Raw genomic sequence first — 21123 nt, forward strand, 5'->3', positions numbered from 1 at the left:
AATTGATATATGTGAAACACACAAAAACACACCGTCGTACACTCGTTCTACTATTTGGTACAACAACTAATAATGAGGAAACATGAGACCAGAGAGAGTTGCACATGGGCATGTATTTAGTTGTAAACTCAGGACTGAGGATCACAATAACGTATGCACATAACACAAGGGGGAATGACAGTATCTGAAAAGGGACAAACTTAGGCTGTCAATACACATCATATCCCTCCCACTTTAATTTGATGTTCCCTCAACAAAGTAAAAGATTTCACTGTATTTTCTCTTAAAAATCTCTGCTTCAAGTAGACTCTTTTGTTCTTAATGTCACAGTCTATTGTCTTCCTACTATAATTAACTTTTAACAAACTTGTTTCGGTTATAGAACTTTTGTGTGAACTAGGGAACGAGGGTAGAATACCTCAATTCCCGGACTGAACCCTGGGGATTATTCAGCCCCTGATGTCAAGAGTTAGTCTCTAGACTACAATGACAGTCTATCAGGAGGTCGTCATCCTGATAGACTACAACCTGTAGGTGAGTCAGTCATATTGTCTCTTGGTGAGGACTGTATTGAGTCCTGGTCTGGGAGAGGTCATGCCTGGTGTAGGCACCTGAGCAGGTCTAGGTGTGCTTGGATCAGTGTCCATACCTGAAGGTTGCCTCTGGGGTTCTTCTGGTGATGGATGCTGCTCCTGATAGGCCTCCAGCTCTGGAATAAGGGACACTGGCTTAGGAGAGCGAGTCATTACGGGAACCAGAAGTGTGGAGCAGTTGAAGTGGTAACGTGTGGTCAAAGTGGATGAGGGCCTCAGATTGAGGGAGGGCTGTCTTCACTTCTTTGAAAGCTGTCTCATATTTGTCTGTCCACTTCCATGTGTTGGTTTTGCAGTTAGGCACAAACTTTGCATAGTGTGATCTCAACTGACTCACATTCTTCGGGAACCGAGCCTCTACAATCATCTTTGATGGTGCTTTGTGGAGTCCAGTGCTGTCAAGTACGTGCCCCAGGTACTCGACAGACTCACGCTTGTCTTCCTGAACTCTCAGACCATGTTCCTCCAGCCTTTGTAGTGTCACATCCAGGTTCCTTAAGTGTGACTGCTCATCTGGTCCTGTGATAAGCAGGTCATCCAGGTAGCACTGGACCCCTGCTAGCCCACTCAGAATCTGGTCCATTGCTCTTTGGAAAAATGCTGGAGCAGAGGTAATCCCAAAAGGGAGCCTCCGGTGCCTGTACAGACCTTTGTGTGTCACTATGGTCAACAGTTCCTGTGACTTTGGATCAACATGCATCAGGAGATATGCTTGACATAAATCTATCTTATCCTACTTCAGTTTTAGCTGGTGACAAATGTTGTAATTGTAATCTACTACAATCAAAACAGGTGACTTGTTGGATTAGTGATACACTGCTGTACAATGACACAGTGTTCCATATCCCAACATCATGGTGTATAGAGTTGTATAACAACACAATTTCAGCTGCTGCCGGACTTTTAATCTAATCTATTTCATAGCTTTCACGGTCAGAACAAAGAAAAAGAGAAGCTAAAAGTAACACTTTTTACCACATTTTTGGAATGCCTTAGACTCATCCGTGCTTAATTGGTTAACTTGTATTGTTCAAGTCTCTACTGTCCCTTTGGTTCCACCATGTTAGTAAAGTGAAGCTGTTTTGTGCTCCACTTTTACACACATCATGCTTTTCACGTGATTGGCTTCGCTGGTAAAATAAAGTAACAGAACAGTGGATGTAAAACAATCCTTGAAACAAGATTATTATAAGGTATCCCGGGTTCAAAGTGAAATTCTTTCAGTGGCTGCTGAATGCCCTGCTGCAGTGTACTGTCCAAAAAGGTTAAATCACAATTCTATTTCATTAAAAAACTATTAATAATGCATCTCTGCATGTTATTATTTTTTGCTGGTTGTCATTATGATTTAACATTAAAGTCCATGTAAAGGAAAATCAGAGATTTCTTCTGAAACACATTATACATGTTTGAAAATGATTGCTGAAAACATGTGAAAAGACTGTGAACTATGTATTACTGAATCGTGCAGTTAGACCGTTAAACTGCCTTTCAGAATTTCTGTGTTCAGGATTTTTTGGTGTCTTCGGTACCCCTGTGGCTGCGGTTCCAGCCCCTCACCTGTGCTTTTCAGCAAAAACGACAATTTAACATAACGATGATTGGTGATGGATCACTTGTTAACTACTCATTTAAATGACATTTTTACTAAAGTAAGTCCACATTTAACTACAAAATATGTACCCAATTAAACAATGGCTCCTAGTGTTTAATTGTGTGTTTATTTTTTGAAATATCATCCATGTTGCTTGTCTTACACCTACAAACAAGGCCTATTTTAAATTGTATATTTTTTAAGGAAGTTCGGCATGAGTGTTGTTAAGTTTAGAGGTTCAGAGGCTGTTTAGTTGGGGCGTGGTTTCAGCACCTTCAGTCAACACCTGCAGTGTTTCAGAGCTCAGAATACTGCTTGTTTTTCCACGATTTTGAAACCTAATTTTATATACTTGGCGATTTTTTCGAACTTGGCTGGCTGGTTAATAACACGTTTTTCTGTGGTGTGAAAAACTCAGAACACTTATTTATAATTGCTTTACACAGACTTTAAGGAAAATCTAAAATCCAATTACCTTCTGTTCATATTTTGAGTAAAAGACTTAAAACAAAAACTTTATCGGCATATATATGACAAAATGTGGCTAAATTCCCTTCCTTCCTCCCTGTAGGATTTGTGGCCATTAGTTTAAATTAAATAGATTTGAATGAATTTTCTGTACCTATATGTATTAATTTAGAATGAGGACGAGTACTGTAAGAATCGCAAAATAATGCACATCCTCCACCCAGTCAGAATCCATTTTTCCTCTGTGGCCATGTAGATGAATGGTAGATGTACCCTTATACTGTTTTCAGAAAATACTGCCACATGAATTTGACTTCTAATTGTGACAAAAGAGACACAATAAAAGCTTTAACAGAATTTAAGTTCCTCTCTTATTTCTTTTGCGTTGCTGCAGTGAGAAGAAGCAGACATTTGATTCTGCGACGTGGAACAGTTTTGTTACAAGAAGACAGCTGAACACTTTCAACAGAACATATGCTGAAGCTCACATGCATGAATGCACGCATGCACAAACACACACACACGCAGACACATGCACAAAATACACATATACAAACTGACTAAAACCTTCACTAATCACCCACACCCATTGTGTCCTCAGGTGTACGTACTGTATACTCTGTGTGTGTGTGTGTGTGTCTGTGTGTGTGTGTGTGTGTGTGTCAGGAGAGCATGCTGCTTTCAGCCCTTAGTGCTGTCAGTCACTATTAGGGGTGTGTGGTCTACATGTCACACATACGGCCAATCCAGCTATTGTTCTGGAAAACAGAGAGGAAAGCAGAGCTGACAGACTGCCACTTCTACGATACTTAAACACACACACACACGCACACACACACACATACACATACAGAGAAAGAGGGAGAAAGCGAGCCCTGTCACTGTACTTACAGTAGACAAGCACACACTTACTATACACATGCACACAGTCTCACACACACAACATGCATACACTGTACAGCATTCAAAACCGTGAGAAGAGACACACACGCACACACACACACACACACACACACACATCTCTGCAATCAGAAACTTCCTCCTAGATGTTGAGAATGAAAGTTCATTCTTGACCTTGGAAACAGCACTTGACAAAACAATGTCCATGGCTGTTCTGGAGCTTTTGATTGTATTACGATCTTCCTCAGCAGATGGAGTTCGACCAGTTGTCATGGAAATGTAGATGTTAACAATTTCTCTTACAAAACAATCTCACTGCAAGGTCCATTTAGTCAAATAATTAATTGTTTGCAAGGTCAAGAATGAACTTTCAATCTCAACTTTTAAGTCAATATGAATGAGAAGTGCTTTTAAAGTAGAAAGAAATTTGAATATCTACAACTACGGATTGTTTCATTCTTCTACAGATGTTGCGACCCTCTCCAGTGGCAAGGTGTTTAAAGCAAAAAATAACAAGGTTGTTGAATCAGCGCAGCAAAACTTGGAAAATGCCCAGCTAGTGTGATGCTTCAAACTATGGCAGACATTTACCTCTTAAAGGGGGCAATATACTATACGTCAGACCTGCTTGTTGGACATTGACACCTTTCTGACGTCGGATTGGGGGAGCTGTGCCAGACTGTTTTTGTAACTTTCAAAATTTGACATTCACACAGTTTCATGCTGTGATTGGCCGACTGTGGAGATGAGAAAGGAGCCAGGGTTCAAACTCTCTCTTGTTCTCTTTTTTAATTCTTTACATATAATCGTGTCACTTTTCACGAGAACAACCGAGTGCAACACTACGAATGCCCTCCACACGAGACTAAAATGTGCGATATTAACCTCTCCCTCCCCTCTATGACGTTCAGCTTTTCACTCCACCTTCGAGTGTGGCCGTTCGGAACGACCATAAACCCTTCTGATTTTCATCGTGGGCGGAAAACATGTCATATGAACTACATATGATTGAGCATAAACTGACCCCCTGACCTACCTGTGGAAAAACTCAAGCTGTTAAACCAAACATTGTTCAAACTCGCATAACTGTATTTTAAATTCTAGTTTCTAAAGATGCCAAATATTCTGAATGACACAGGGACGTGTATAAAACAATGTATTAGACATCTAGAATATTTCCATTTGATGGAAAGGAGCAGCCATACTTAGTGTAAACATCATATAGCTTCAACGATGAGTTGAAACAAGCTGATAAAGAATATATTATTATACTGTCAGAGTAATCCAAACATAAACGACATAAGTGAGTAATGAGAATAATAGCAGTTTTGACTTCCAGTAGAGGAGATGCACTTTTCTTTGTAAGTTTTGGACCACTGAACTAAGTTTAAATTATTTAAAAAGTAGCAGATAGTAGAACTTAGGCTGGGAGGATCATGGGAAATCGATGTGACCCCATCCTAATTTTAATTCCGTGAAAACATCTCTTTTTGTTTCTCTCATACACATGCACAGAGAAACACATTCACACACAGGGATTTAGAAGACTACTACCAAAGATATCAAATTCCACCTTTACATTGCTAGACATTGTATAACCACATATATGTATACACACACACACACAGACAAAACACACATCCACTCCCCTCTCTGCTCTCTAGACAGCAATATGAACATGTCAATGTCAACAACAATCAGTGGCATTAGTTTTCTATTTACCTAATCTAATTCATGGTCAAATGGAGAGAATACACTGGGAGGGCTAAATCTAATCGCATTCCCCGACTAAATTGAGCCCCGATTGGAAACGGCATCTCTCCTTGACCCCGTAAACAGCTGCAAAACCAATGATAACCTCATTTGTGCATTACAGAAACTTAATTTCACCATTATGCGGCTGAGTCGGCGGCAATCCGTCAACATAACGGAGCAACACTGACCTGGGCACCCACACTGCCCTGCACCCTTCCCACTTCAGGCAACTGAGAGAATGGGGATGAGCCACATGTTCGTCATATTTTGAATAGATGTTTATGTCATTACGATTCATAAACTTGGTATAGAAAATAGTGGCTTTAAGAGTTTACTTGTCCATGAACTGATCATGAGTAAGTGAGATTTGACAATGGATTATATAGCTGATGCAGATGATATTGTAAATGCACAACAATAAATGTACTTAAACGTTCATGTATGGAAAAGTTTATCATCAGCATGTATCAATCAGTCAGGGTCTTTCAGTGTACTATGCTGCAAAGAAAGCATGTTTTAAGGCATAAAGAGATAGGATGGGGGGGGGGATGCAAACAAGCTAGGAGAACAGTTCTTCTAGAGTAACCAGGCTCTCAAGTGTAAGCCATCGTCTGCAGTTAGAACATGTTGAGGAATATGAATAAACAAGGCCACCGGAGCGTATTGTGTTCAGTGAGAGAATAGCGACAAGAAAATGAAAAGGGAGTGTTTCACCTGGGCTGAAGCAAAAGACGCTTGTTAAGTGATTCAAAGGTTCATAATCAGAGTTGTGTTTCTGGAAAGAAAGGAGGGAGGTGACACGAGAAAGACGGAGACGCCGCACGTATAAGGACAGGATATACAGACCTGCACGCACACACGCACGAACCAAACGCACTGTCACAGAGAAACAGGAAAAAAAATAGCCAGAAGGAACACACACACACACACACACACGGTCGCGCTCTCATTCACAAACACAGGAAAAAACACACGGAGAAGCAAGCATCACACACACACACGCACACACGCACACACAGTCCATTACAATGAAACCGTTGATGGGAGGCCCCTGTGTCGGGACCCTAACAGCTGTAGTGCATTAGGGGCCGAGTATGAGCAGGGGCAGGGAGAGATCGGCAGTAAACAATCCCAAAGCCTGAAGACACACACATATATTCACACACATCTCCCACACATTTTCATAAACATTCGCGCAGAATATTATGCAAATGCGAAGACACACACACACACACACACACACATTGGACACAATGTGGCAAATCAGTAGTTATGGACCTAAGAGGGTTTTCTGTGGAAGAGCAAGATCACATCTAGAAAATGACATATTTTGCATTTAAATCGGAGAGAAATGAGCACGCAAGAGCTTGTTGAATATTGCTGTGCTGTGAATCAAAATCCTAGGAGAGAGCAGTCCAAAGTTTGCAAAGGTTTTTTAGAATTTCAATTGTAGCTGTTCACTGCAAGACAGATACGGTCAGCTACTGAGTTATGAATGACTGATTGATGTTGAGAACTGATTATTCACACCGGTATCCTAGGAATTAGGTTCATAATTTACATCCAGTGACACCATTCTCTGGGAGAGGTGTGCCTTTTATGTAGCAAGGAGGAAAGTAAGGCTATGAGGACGGGGTGTTGGATGAAAGTGTAACATGTCCAAATTTCATGCCGTCTTTCCCTGACTTTGATGATACCGTAGTCGTCATTCATACCATTGTAAAAATCAATAGTTGAGGAAGACAGTTCATTCTTGACCTTGGAAGCAGCATTTGACAAAATAATCTCAACTCAAGGTTCAATTACTTGCTGGTTCAGGTTGCTTTTGATCATATCTCATGGTCTTCATCAGCTGTTTCGATGTCGGAACTTTCCATGATTCTGAGGACTTTAAGGTTCTTCTCATCCTTGTTAGCTAAAACGTAGAGGTTGACAGTTCATTCTTGACCTTTGAGACAGCAGTTGACAAAACAATCTCAACTCAAGGTCCACTTACTCTGAACACTTATAGTTACGTCAACTCCAATTTCCAATGTCAAGACTGAACTTTCCACCTCAACATTAAAAGTTGAGGGTGACAGATTTAAAAAAAAAATGTATTTATTTTTATTTATCATTTATTTAGCCTGGAAGGTCCCATTGAGATGCAGAATCTCTTCTTACAGGGAATGCTGGTCAAGAAGGTAGCATAAGCGGTTTCACGTAAAAAAAAAAAAAAAAATTTCACATCATAGAACACATACATTAAGAAGGGCACACAGGCCACACCATCCATATCCATACCACAGACCACCTCAAGTCAAGGTTATATAAAACAGCAACATGTTTCCTTCAGGTCAGTTTGTAAAAGACCTTTGGTCAAAGAAGGGAGTGCTTATAAGGTAATGGTATTTTGCAGCTCATTCCATGCCCAAGGTGCATAAAAGGAGAAAGCAGTTTTACCAAGCTCTGAGTGCACCCTGGGGACATTTAAAAGAATTCGATTAGTAGATCTAGTGCTATAATTCCTGGAAGGATAAGAGGCTGGAGATGTAAGTAGGAAGTATACCTAACATTGTCTTGACAATAAATAGCAACACGTGTATTTTTTCTTCTCTAGTATGGAGGATCATCCTATAGACTCATATAAAATGCAGTGGTGAGTGTGTGAGCCTGCAGCTGTTTCATAATGTAATGCAGTGTGATATGTATAAGTCACATCATCATAATCTAATACAGATAAAAATGAACATTGCACAAAAACTACTAATATCAATATTCTGTCCTAAGGGGGTACGTTACCTCTATAACAGAGGTGTTGTATCTTTTCACCATTACATGACAGTCTGAGCTACCTGCCTAGAGCTTTGATGAGGCAATTTAACCCTTGTGTTTTGTCGAAATTGGCTTTAATTCTGTGTAAAATGTATAAATGTAGTAACATTCATTGCAAAAAAAAAATCCTCTTACAAATGTTTCCCTTTTCTTCTGATCTTATTAAATCTCAACATATAGGAAAGTATAAAGGTGATAACTCTTCCCTTTGCCACACACTGAGCTTGCACATTTGATGTAGATTATGTTACTTCTGTTTGGGGTCAGTTACACCCCAGAAAGGTTTAACTCTCTGTTGGATCTCTTATGAACAACCAGGTAAAAAAAATCCAATATCCAAAAAAATCCAAATGCAGTGTAAACACGACTATCAACACCAATCACAGATGTAGAGCAGACGAAAATCCAGTTTAATTTTGTTTTACGGGGGTCTCTGAGACCTCCAACAGAGGAAATACATACTTTTCTCTGGTGGACTAAATCATATCATCAGTTTAAAATCATATCTTTAAGCAACTCTCATAAAATTAGGAAAAGACAAAAAACATCAAGCTGATAAAACAATGTAAAGTATTGTTTGAGCTGTTAAAGCAGAGCATTAGGGTTCAATGGCTATTCAAACTGTATATACTGTTAAGGTTGTACTTCAGCATTAAATGGAACGAAACCTGTAAGCTTCAAGAGCTTACGACAAGAGCTGCACTGACATACTCATGACAACGCATTTCCAGTGCATCCGTTACAATAAGGTGGCCTATTTGAGCAGACATGCACTTGTCACTCTTGCTCTGCCACTGCTGCTCCTTTGAAAACACTGCTGCTGCTCATATAGCATTTCATAAGGAAGTTTGCATGTCAACAAGTCCAATCCAGCGGGTCAGGATTGATCCATGGTGGTATACCTGTGTTTGTCCCACCGCTGCTGCTGCTGCTGCTGTTCTACCAATTTATGCTGCTCCTTAGGGTGAGCTTCCAGTGCAATAACAGTGGTCTGAGTAAAGCTTGCATCATTCACCTGACAGCTATAATTTTGGCACCCACAGCAGCTTACCTGAGCCAGCATTAATACATTAATGACACTGAGACACAACAATGGAAAGAAAGCCAGATGGAAAACTTGACTAGTGTCTGAGGAGACGCCTCACTTCTATCTAGATCTTGAACGCACATACAACTGTAAGGAAAGTGCCTTCAAAACAAGCAGGAGAAAACAGGTCCTAAAATAGTTGTGACATCTTGCGGTGGCCCTGCAAACATATGTTTTTTGCATTGTTGTATCAGATATCATATTCTAGGTTACATCCTAAGACAGTCTTTCAAAAAATATCAGATATGATCAACAATTCGGAATTGAGCATGAAGGCCAGTGGCGTGAGCGCTCCTTTTTCTTTCCGTCCGTCTCTCTCTCACAGCTCGTCTGTCTCAGGGTGAGCTCATATATCAATACCTCTGCCATCTTTTTCTTTTCTCTCTCTCCTCTTTCCTGGGCGAGGAGGAGAGAGGAGAGGCCAGCATGGAGAGGCGCAAGCCCCTGTGAAGTGGCTTTATCGTGGGGAGACACGTGCAGGCAGAGGACCCCGTCTGAAGGCTGAGTGGCAGGCGGCTGAAGCCATTAAGATAGAGCCGCTATCTCTTGCTGCCAGGGCCCTCTTAATACAGGCGGGGGCTCAGGCCGCTCTCATCCACACACACACACACACACACTCGCACACACACCTTCTCTACTGTGGTACTTGAACTGACGTGGTAACATGGATGTAGACATGTGCGTGTTCATTTACACTTACGAGCGACTCCTTCTCTCTGTCTCTGTGTGTCCGTCTTGAGTGTATTCCACCTCCCAAACCCATCAATCCCTGCCTGGGCAGGAAACTGAACAGATAAATGGGCAAGCAGACAGGTAGAGACCAAAAGACAGACAAACAAATTGCTCTCTCTGCCACTTTTACCACCAAAGTATGGAGGTGTCAGTGATGTGAGGTAAGCTGCACACCAGATTCCTGTAGGACAAACACTCCTTTGAGACATCCAGTTATGAATATGACTGAGACGGTTAGCAGTAGGTGTACGACATCATAGCCTTATAATGCTGTGTGTGAGCTAAACTCTCAGTGATTTCAGATATTATTTACAATTTTTGTTTTCTTCTAGATGTAGGCTACTATTTCTATCTCACTCACATCATAAAAATACAAGCTCTACAGAAATGTACATGGTTTTGAGTATACTTTCAGTATAAATTTGAGGTTTTACATGATTTTTCAGAGTGAGTTTTCAATGCTGTGAGCAAAAGAAATGAAACTCTTCATTGAACTGGGTTGCAGGCAGAGACTTTTGCATGACTTCCTGTAGCAGTCCAGTATCACAGCAGTTTATGAAGTGGTCATGTTATGGCCATCAGTTTTAATTATCTCTCTTTCGATTCTGTGAAATAAAAGTGTTTTTGGTCAGTTTTTGACATCGGAAGGCTACGAAAAGGCATTGTGTTGTGCATGGATTACGCACGTTAAATTGCTGTCGGTAGGCTTCATCCCATTTCATATTTCCACCAGTCCATGGAAATCCAAACACCACTATCACTGTTAACAAAGGTGTTTTATAGTCTGTGATTGTAAAATGTATAGTTGCTCAGTTAATATTTCCAAGAATATGTGTCTGAGGATATTTAATATCAAATCATCTTTCTTAAAACAAAGTCTTCCTCAATTAATATTGAGCCACGTCATGCAATAAAGCACTCCAATGTGTGTGTGTGTGTGTGTGTGTGCGCGCATCAATACCACATTGAAGATGAGGTTGTCAAACTAGACTTTACATTTCACATCCCTCATTTAATCCCTGCACTTGTCACTTTCATATATTTAGATTGTACATCGCATTCAACCTCCACTGTTACATTGTTTAATTATTTATGCACGTCACATTTAATCTTTGCTCTTGTCATATATTTCATACACTTCATTTCTTTGTCCACAGCAGAGTTCATTTTTCCTTTGTACAGTCAATATTTCATTTCAAGTTTTATATCCCATTTCACAATTATTACTATTCTATTCTGTAAATAGATTTTAAAATGACTAATTTTGGTCACTATTTCCACTAAAGAAGAAACTAGGCCGGGGATATCTTGTGCCTCTGAAATGAGAAAATTACAATACAGCTTCTGTGCTCCCGACTTTTGATTGACAGAAAAAAAAAAAAGTGGTGCAGGCACGAAACATACTTCCAATTGAAATACATTAGTGTGAAAGTCGTGCTGAGTGTCATAAAAAAAAGGAAGATTTGTGTCCATGTACACGAATCTATAGATTAAATTTCCTGACTGTTTTACAAACTGCTGTAAGACTGGGTTGCCTGTAGATACCACTAACAGCAACAGAAAAAAAATATGTGTTTTATGAATTTGGTGAACTGACCCCTCAATCACGAAGCAATGAACTGTAATCTCAACTCTACAACTCTACTGAGTGCACCTGTAAGTTCAGCAAATGTCAAAGTGCATTTTGGGAAAGAGAGACTGGGTGAGTAGCAGGGATGTTTTTCAGCATTTGTTTTTTTCTGTGTTGCCTGACTGACAACATTTTGGTCCATCCCTTTATTTATCTGACTCAAGAGACAGTCTTGTTCTTTCTGCTCAAGGTTATTGTACAGAGGGACTACAGTATGTCAGAGACCTTTCCCTGCCGTGCTTCCACAGCAAGTGCACTGCTTTAACCGCTGTGGCAAACATTGCACTGTAAACAAAGCTGTTTTCTTCCCCGACAATGGCTGTGTGGAAAATTAATTAACAATCTGTACTCTTTGTGCGAATCTTAACTCATTCCTAATTAGTTGGATTTTTTTCTCCTCTCCTTCAAAACATCAAGTCAGTTAATTATGGCTGAGAGAAAATAGACTGTTGTCTGTCTGGTGTCACTTATTTATTAGTAATCTTTGGTGCTGTGAGAGAGAGAGAGAGAGAGAGAGAGAGAGCGGCTCGAACAGAAAATGCGAGAAGTGAATGAAAGGGAGTCTGTGTCACAGCAGGGTTAATGAAACACTAGCCTGGGAAGATAAATAAAAAAGTGAATGATTTACAAAAAAAAAATGACCGGTCCAGACAGCTCGGAAACACACACGTGCAAACACAGACAAATACACAAAACAGTGTACATGAGCGCACACACTCACACACAAAGCAATTGTCCTGCTACCTGACTGCAACACAGACAATGGAGACTTTTCCTTGAACTCTTCCTCTCTCTTCATTTAACAGCGGACTGAAAGGTTTTGACTGACTAAAATCAATCTGCAGCAAGAGAAGAATGAGAGGGAATGAAATATCTCAGGTAAAAATCTGTTAGCTCCGAGCAGTGACTGAGCATCAAGGCTGTGGCTTTTAGTGCTTGGATTAGAAGAACATAGACTACATCCACCAAGCACCCGCTTGTGTACACGTGAGACAGTTAGGCCACGTTCACACCGACTTTAGCTCAGCTCTCTCATTCATTTGAATGGGTGCAGTCCAGCGTCACAGTAGGGTTGCCAAAGCAAAAAAGCTGAACGTGGTAAAACTCTTGTGAGACCACAAATCATCATACGACAAGGCGCTGCAGTGGCCGATCAAATCAATGCAAGGGCACACTCCTGATAGATGAAAAATTCACGTTTCGATATGTAACTCGGTTTTGGGGTCACAATTCGATATGTTTTCAGTACAGCAGTAACTCAAAGGTGACTGTCACAGAGAGGGGAGGGGGATGGGAAAATGTGGTGCCATTTCACTACGGAGATAACGGAGCATATTTTAATAATAGTGTTGTATTCGGTCAGTGTTATGGGTCTATTGTTTGTCATTCACTACAGAGAAACCATGGTAACCAGGATAACCAGGTTACCATGGCTAAACCGGCTAGCATACATCCATGAGCATGCTACAACTTAGTGGTGTGCTGTCAACAAGTTCTAAAATTATTGTTCCGCACATCAGAGTAAGTGGATTATTGAACTATTTTGACAGTAATTGTTTGGGTCACAGAGCATACCGAACCAAGGAAAGTCACGTACTGAACAGAACATCCTATACCGAATGGTTGACGACAAATACACGTACCGCTGCACTCCTAATTTCTACCTCGCAATCGTCACAGCAAAAGATACAAATAAGAATATAAGAATTGCTGCGGTGATAACTTTGAGTTTTAAAATATTAAAATATTCTATTCTAAACCTCTGTGCATTGTTTTGGTGTCTGACAAGCATTCAAACTCATGAATCTGTTACCCAAACTGGATCTTATTTCATGTCGTTTCTGCAAGTGTATGACAAAGGTCAAAGGTCACGCCACTTGGTGCAAAGCAATACAGTAACAATGTTTTGGAGTGATAACAAAATAACTTTCATGCTGTAGTAAGCAGACTGCTGATTTACAGGGATAGAGCCCTAAAAATAGCAGCCAATAGGAAATCTCCCTAGGGAGCCGTAGACAGGGCCTTGACACTGGTGGCAGTGGGGTGATGGAGGGGCAAAGCTGCACAGACTGCCATGGCAGCTGAGAGATGAAACAGGTCACATGGTTTAAATAACTTTTAACTAAAAATGATCAATGGATGACCAGAAAGGGAAAGAAATCCCAGTAAAATCATAGATTAATATCTAAGAGGTGCAGAAATATCATAAAAAGCTTTGTCTTCATGCTGGAATTGAAAGCCTCAGTAAAATAAGTAATTAAATAAATAAAAACCAACAAAGTCCCACCATTTTATATTACAGTATATTTCTATTTCTGTTAAGTTTCTAGTCTACTGCATGTTTTACAACACAAGGATAAATCAAATTTATTACAAACTGGGTTTTAGATTATAGTTTACAAATCATTTCCATATAAAATTAACACTGCACTCATCAAAGTAATTGCTGAGATCATAAAAACAATGGTAAAAAGAAGTCCAATGGGGCAAATGCAGTTCTAAATTAACTCCCAGATGCCGACCCATCACAGTTTACAGACCAACATCCTGGTTAAAATGGTTATTTGTAGTTTCGCACACTTAAGGTTTTCCTGTGAAATGCAGGAGTATTACTGACATTTCGGGAGCAGTGCCTTTAAGTTTTACCTCCAAATAAAGTGAATTACAAAATCTGGTGAACTTTCTGATCATCTAACTGCTCATATTTCTTCAGAGGCCTCATCGACTTTGCTTTAACAATGTTGCTGTTTTCTCATATTTCTCATACAATGTAATCACAAACAAAAGAAACAATGACCAGAATTACAAAAGTAAGACTCAAATTGTAATCAAACTAGATTTTCCTGAAATTAACTCTACTATACAACATTTTTCGTAAATCTGTTGTCAAATTCAAGACTGAACTTTGATCCCCAATTTTTAAGCCAATGTGGATGTGAAGTCCTTCAAGTGCTCAGGACAAATAATTACAACTACTCTATCTTCTGATGAAAATCATGTGATTAGATTGAAATCTTCATTACAGCTACTAATTGGACTTTGAGGTGACACTGTTTTGTCGACTGCTTTTTCCAAGGTCAAGAATGAACTTTGAACCTCATCAGTTGGGTGAGGTGGGGGAAGGAGGTGCAAAGTTTTGCCACAGATTTTTACTGAACAGAAGAAAGTGGACAACCTACAAGTTTATTCCCAGTTTCGTTATATGACAGAGATATGGAACAGCCAGTTTTTTCAATATGAAAATACAGCGGATTATCACTTTGAGACTCCCTGAGATTTGTTTTTTATCCCCAGGAGCTGATGTTCTCTCTTTACCTCTTCATCTCATTCTCCCTCCTCCTCCATCACAATCTCTTCCTCAGTTGCTATCTCTCTCCCTCCTATTCTTTCTACCCCTTCTTTCCATCCAGTACCCCCACTCCCCCCACCTCAAAGCTGTCAGGATGTTGCCTCCTTCGGTCTGAGGCTGAATGGGGGGATTTGGCAGAGTTCCCTTCTCCTCGCTTGCTGAAGCCCTTTTTAAGAGCACACATGTTTATGCACCAAATCTCTGCACTTTGTGTTTCTCCACGTCAAGGCACGAGCTCAACCCTGGATTGATGCACCCTGGCAGCCCCCTGTGTACTTGCTCTGAGGGAGAAGGGGGACGGCAGAGAGAACAGAAGAAAAGAGAGAGAGAGAGCGCATGAGGGAATCTAGAGTGAAGAGGAAATGATTTTCTGATTTTCTACACAGGCTTTGTGGTCCTGGAAGGCTGTTTATGTTTTTAAGTCCATTGGTGAGAACAAGAGGAGAGGAGATTGTGCTATCCACTGCCTGAGGGCTATGCTGAGCCTATATATTTAAGCCCCCACTGTTCCTTGCTTAACAATAACGCCTACTAGTTTTAATTTAATTCAGTCATTTTAAACTAAATAATCCACTTTCATTTTCTATGTCACAGCTGGAAAAATAAATCTAATCTTATCGCATAGCAGACTGGGTGTGAGGTTTGACACTTCAGTTCTACTTTCCTTTTTCTTTCTTCTTTCATCATCAAGGCCATGTGTGAGAAAGAACAATAGATACAGAGTGTGTGCGTGTGTGTTTGTTTGTATGAGAGAGTCTATGTGTGTGTAGTTTATGAAAGGGCAGGAAGGGCAAGGAGACAATGCATGGCAACTTTGACTTTGTCCCTGTTTGTGGTGTTTCATAGCATTTTTTAACATGTGAAACTGTGTTTGTGTTATGTGATGGGAAGATAGGTGAACTGAGATAACATGACATAAAAGTTAAACACACAATTCACATAGTGAATAAAGAGTAGTGCGGACGGGCAAAACTAGTTGAGGAATCTGAGAGAAAAAAAGTAAGAAAGAAGAAAAATAACAGTGTTGTTCGAGCAGTGAGGCTACTAGCCAGCTGGCCTGTGGCCACTGCAATTGTGTTGCGCTTCCTAAACATCTTACAGCCCAGACACTACTACTAACACCAGAGCACAACTCACCACCTTTTTACAGAGAACATTTACATCAGATTTCAGTATTGGTTCAATATGTAGCCAGTGCATATGTCTTTGTATTGTATGTGCATGTGTTTTCCTACTTTGACTTCAGACATCTTCACCACAGGCATGTGGCATGTTAACTAACTGCTGCTTAAAATGTTCTGCCATATACAGTGTATCACTTGTTTTATAGAATCTGACTTGGATGTAAATGGATTTAATAATTAGTCTGCATTATGAACTCAGGAGGGACCCAAACCTAGGACAAGGACACATTGGTTTTGGTGAAGAAAAGGCTCATTATAGGAGAGTTACTGGTCTTGGAGTTGATGATGGGGAAGGGGATCCGACGGCAGCAGGAGAAAGAGGGGAAATGGAGGTGTGTGGCTGTGAGCATGGAATGAGGGGAAGCATAGCTGGCAGGGGTTAGCTTGGAAGCAAGGAAGTGGCTGGCAGGTAGGCCGGTTGGCAGGCAGGAATGAGATGATCCTGGGACACAAGAGAAACGGGTTAGAATACAATTGATAGCTTGACACAAGGACTTCACTAACTTAATCAGCCTGGAAACATTTACTACCACTGAGGTTCAAACAACGATCTGGTGAAGAGCCTGGGTTGATATATTGGAGAGGAGATGAGCTGATTGAAGGCAGGTGTACAGGTGGAGCAGGGATCTGGAAGCTGGAAGAGTGAGGACGGGAAACCACGCCTACGCCAACACACAGAGGCACAGCACAGAGGAGGGGAGAAACACAAGAAACACTGGGGAATCTGCTGGAGTACAGCCACAGCCGTGACAGTCCCTCCACCCCACCCCACCCCAACCCTGTGCAACGGGAAGCTCCAGGCGACCCCCTGGGCTTGCCAGGTGCTCTTGGTGAAGGTCCTCGACCAAGGAGGTGTCCAGGATGTGCTGGCAGGGAATCCAGCTGCACTCCTTGCTGTACTCCTCGGTGGCCTCCCACCAGCAGTGTGTACACACACAGTTGAGATGGCCGTGAAGGCACGGGTGTCAATAACCATGGTGGGCCACCAGAAACAATGTGTCAGGAGGGACAAAGTGTGGCTGATACCCAGATGGCAGGAAAACTGGGAGAAATGTACCCACTGGAGGACCTGGGAGCGGACAGAAGGCGCAGGGATGAAGCTTCTGGTTGGTGGCTGAGCACTGGGAGGCAATTGCCTCTATCCCGGAGGTGGAGGCATCAACCTCCACAATAAACTGTCGTGAGGGGTCAGAATGAAATCGTTTCTTCAGCTCAGAGAAGGCTGCATCTGCCTCAGGGGTCCATGAGAAGGGGTGTAAGTTGAGGTGAGTTGGGCAAGGGATGTGCCACTTGGCTGTAGTGTCTGATGAACTGGTGGCAGAAGTTGGCAAAGCCGAGGAACTGCTGGAGCTGCTTCACCGATGTGAGTTTGGACCACTCTCTGTCCTCGCCTGCTCACTCTCTAATATGTGCCTCGGGAAAGTAACTGAGCTGATGTAAAATCTGCACTTCTCTGCTTTGACAAAAAGTTTGTTTTCAGGGGGCCTCTGAAGCACTGACATGTTCTTCCGGGTCGCGGAGAAAACCAGGATGTCATCTAGGTAAACAATGACAGGTCTGTTGAGGAGGTATTGTGTAAGGGGGGGCATTAGGCTGAATGGCATGACCAGATACTCAGAATGGCCAAGGGGCATGTTGAAAGCCGTCTTCCATTCATCTCCCTCCCAGATTCTGACCAGATGGTAGGCGTTCCTTAGATCCAGTTTGGAAAAGATGGTGGTTTCTAGGATTGGCTCAAAAGCAGAATTGATTAAAGGCAAGTGATACTTATTTTTGATGGTGATGACGTTGAGACCTCGGTAGTCGATACAGGGGTGAAGAGAGTAGTCCTTTTTGGAGACCAAGGGAAATCCTGCACCAACTGGGGAAGAAGATGGCCAGATAATTCCAGCGGCGAGTTGTTGTTGGGGTGAGGGTGGATTGCAGGCATGAGAAATGACAAAAAGAACTTGAGCTAACAACTTTGACAGTGGACCAGTCTACGTGGGGATTGTGTGATCTTAGCCAAGGGTGACACAAGACCACGGGGGCTTGATGGGAAGAGATAAGGTGGAACTGGCTGTACTCCACAATACATCCAGTATTCTGTTACAGTAGAGGATGAGATACAGGGGTTTGGTGTGTTGACATGGGAGAGGAGCTTGCCGTTGAGAGTATTGGCATTCAGGGGTGCAGCTACTGGTTCACTGGTGATGCCAGCTTGTGCAGAAAGATCAGCATCTAGGAAATTTTCCACTAAGGCAAGCAGCGGCAGAGACTTTTGGTTCCAGCATAGTGTGGCCGCCAGCTGCATTCTGGGTCAGGGGACAAGGGAAGAGGTAAAGGGACAAGGGAAGGCATTCAGCTTAAGCACCCCCATTTTATAAGCTATTTTGGACTTATCTCTGCTGTAGATGAGGGTTACTGTTCAAAATCAGGAGAGCACTGCATGAGACAAACCCTGTAGGTGCCTAGATGCAGGAGTGGGGAGGTTCGGCGGAGAGGAGAGATGATTGGAGAGAAGGTGGAATTAGGTTCCGATTTGGGTGATGTTGGCTGATAAGTTCCTGAGAGTCTCCACAACTTCACAGAGAACCTGATCGTGATGGCCCACGAGGGCGCCTTGGTCGGTGAGAGCCTGGCAGAGATTTTACGTGTCCACTGGGTCCATGTTGGCCAGATTGTTGTGTTATGAACTCAGGAGGGACCCAAATGCAGGACAAGAACAGAGTGGTGTTGGTTAAGAAAAGTTTTATTAATGGAGAGTTACTGGTCTTGGAGTTGATGAGGGGGGGATCCAATGGCAGCAGGGGAGAGAAGGGAAATGGAGGTGCGTGACTGTGTGCATGGAATGAGAGTAAGCATAGCTAGCAGGTGTTAGCTTGGACGCTAGGTGGCTGCCAGGAATGATCCCAGGACACAAGAGAAATGGGTTAGAATACAATCAGTAGTTCGACACAAGGAATTCACCAACTTAATCGGCCTGGAAATGTTTACGACTGCTGATGTTGAATCAACGATCTGGCAAAGAGTAGGTGAAGAGCCGGGGTTGGAGAGGAGATGAGCTGATGAATGGCAGGTGTGTTGACTGAGGGAGAAGATGAGCCGATTGAAGACAGGTGTGCAGGTGGAGCAGGGAGCCGGGAGAGTGAGGAAGAGAAACCTTGCCCATGCCAACACACAGACACAGACAGGGAGAGACAGACGGGATCACTGGAAACACAGAGGAGGCGGGAAACACAAGAAACACTGGGGAATCTGCTGTGGTACAGCCACAGCCTTGAGCCTTTTCACACTTTGGTGTGTGCCTTGAAATATGTGTGTGTTTGTGTCTAGACCACCACAATATACAAATTAACGACTTGAATTAATGATTATTTTAATTATACACCAATCCAACATTTTCCCTCTTAGGATATAATAGAAATCACAATATCTGGCAATACTGATTCAAACTCCAATATCAGTGCTCTTTTTTCCCAAATTTTAAAACTGTATAATACTATAATACTTACAAACTGTATCTGTGTGAAACACTTTGGAATCATTTTTAGGTAAGGCAACAAGGGATAACCATGGCATTAAAAACTAAGTCAGCATTCAATCTCTCACTTAAAGGGGAACTGTGCCAATTTAACACATCACAGTCTGTTTACAGGTCTTGGGGAGTACAATGTCATATGTAAGAAAAGTTGTATAAAGCCTTTTTTGGATCCAGAGGGAGTTTTGTAAAGTCTCATCTCATCTCTTCTTGAGGCTAGCAACTCGAGGCTACATTAGCTGTTACTAGCATAACACACCTTAATCTTCAACTGAACTGTCAGTAGTCAAAGTGCATTGTGGGTAATGTAGGCACCAGGTTTTGACAAGGAAGACGAATGCATGGAATAAAAAAAGATTATATCTTTGGTTCTGGTGCACTGATTTTGTTACTTTTTACTTTTTGTCCATCGCAACAACAACAATGCTGCATGCAGTGCTAAATCAGTGTAGTACTCAAGTAATGAATGTAACTAACATTGACAAAAATACTGTATTTTATGTAGATTGCTACCTGATCCACTTAATAAGGTCAGTATCAAGCTGATACCAATCCAGCATATCGGATCCCTCATTTTAATTTCAGTAACTCTAATCCTTTATGTGTTTGGGTACTGGTTAAACATAAGTGTAGTAAGCTCTTCTGCCTCTGTTTCTATTCTTAGCACTTCCATCCGGAGTCCATCTTTGGCCCGCAGGAATACTATCAGGGCACTGTGGCTTTGACCCTTGACCCTTACTATTGGCAGCTTCAAGCCTAAATTGTTTAAAAAAAAGAAAAAGAAAAGAAAACACTCCGCCAGCATATACTGCACAATATGCTTCTAGATTTTGTTTGAATACAGCAGAATCATGTCATCTTGCAAGCTGTACATTATATGACATCACTTGTGCTTTCATTGCAGTAGTATGCATGCAGGGCCACCTTATGTTGTTGTGCACTCACATGTCAATTCTTGATTTTCTCTCAATGTACAGTGTGCTGTTTTGTATTTTTATGCGTGTGTCTGTCGTGGCAACCCCTGTTACTGCCACCACTACGACCCCCCAAGTCCCCCTTTTCTCACTGTGGGAACACACTGGCACACAGATGGTTAAGCCCACCCTTGTGATGAGTGGGAAGGGTGGGAGGTGGGTGGGTGGGGGTTGCTGCAGATGGCACAGAGGGCATCGCCAATCAGTCTACATGCATGCACATGCACACACACACATACACAGAAATAAAGAGGACTAGAGAAAGAGGTAAACACATAGGGGAAAAGATTGTAGGATATGGATGGATGATTAGATGGAAGGTGTAGGTGGGTGTGTGAGTCCTGTACCCCTGGGCGCATTATGTGCTGTGTGCGTGCAATGGCTGGCGTTGATCTTAGTGTGGCACACAAAGCCCTGGCATCTCACTGGCACCTCTGCCCACGCCATGCCACACTGAGAGGCACGACGAGGCCTGCCAGAGGGGCCTGGCAACACAGTGTGTGTGTCTTTGACTTCGTCTACA

General features: G+C 42.0%; 1 long non-coding RNA gene across 14 annotated transcripts in view; it reads left to right on the forward strand.

Annotated features, from left to right (window-relative positions):
• The window catches only part of LOC122975619, a 292897-nt gene that overhangs the window by 151780 nt on the left and 119994 nt on the right, over positions 1-21123 (forward strand). For 11 of the 14 annotated variants that reach the window (XR_006400749.1, XR_006400748.1, XR_006400751.1 and 8 more), the window contains one exon: positions 15151-15351. The exons of the other annotated variants lie outside the window; for them this stretch is intronic. This is a non-coding gene — a long non-coding RNA (uncharacterized LOC122975619). The remainder of the gene's footprint in view (positions 1-15150; positions 15352-21123) is intronic. 14 annotated transcript variants of the gene reach the window in all.

Source organism: Thunnus albacares, chromosome 23, assembly GCF_914725855.1.
Source record: "Thunnus albacares chromosome 23, fThuAlb1.1, whole genome shotgun sequence".
NCBI classification, from domain to species: Eukaryota; Metazoa; Chordata; class Actinopteri; order Scombriformes; family Scombridae; genus Thunnus; species Thunnus albacares.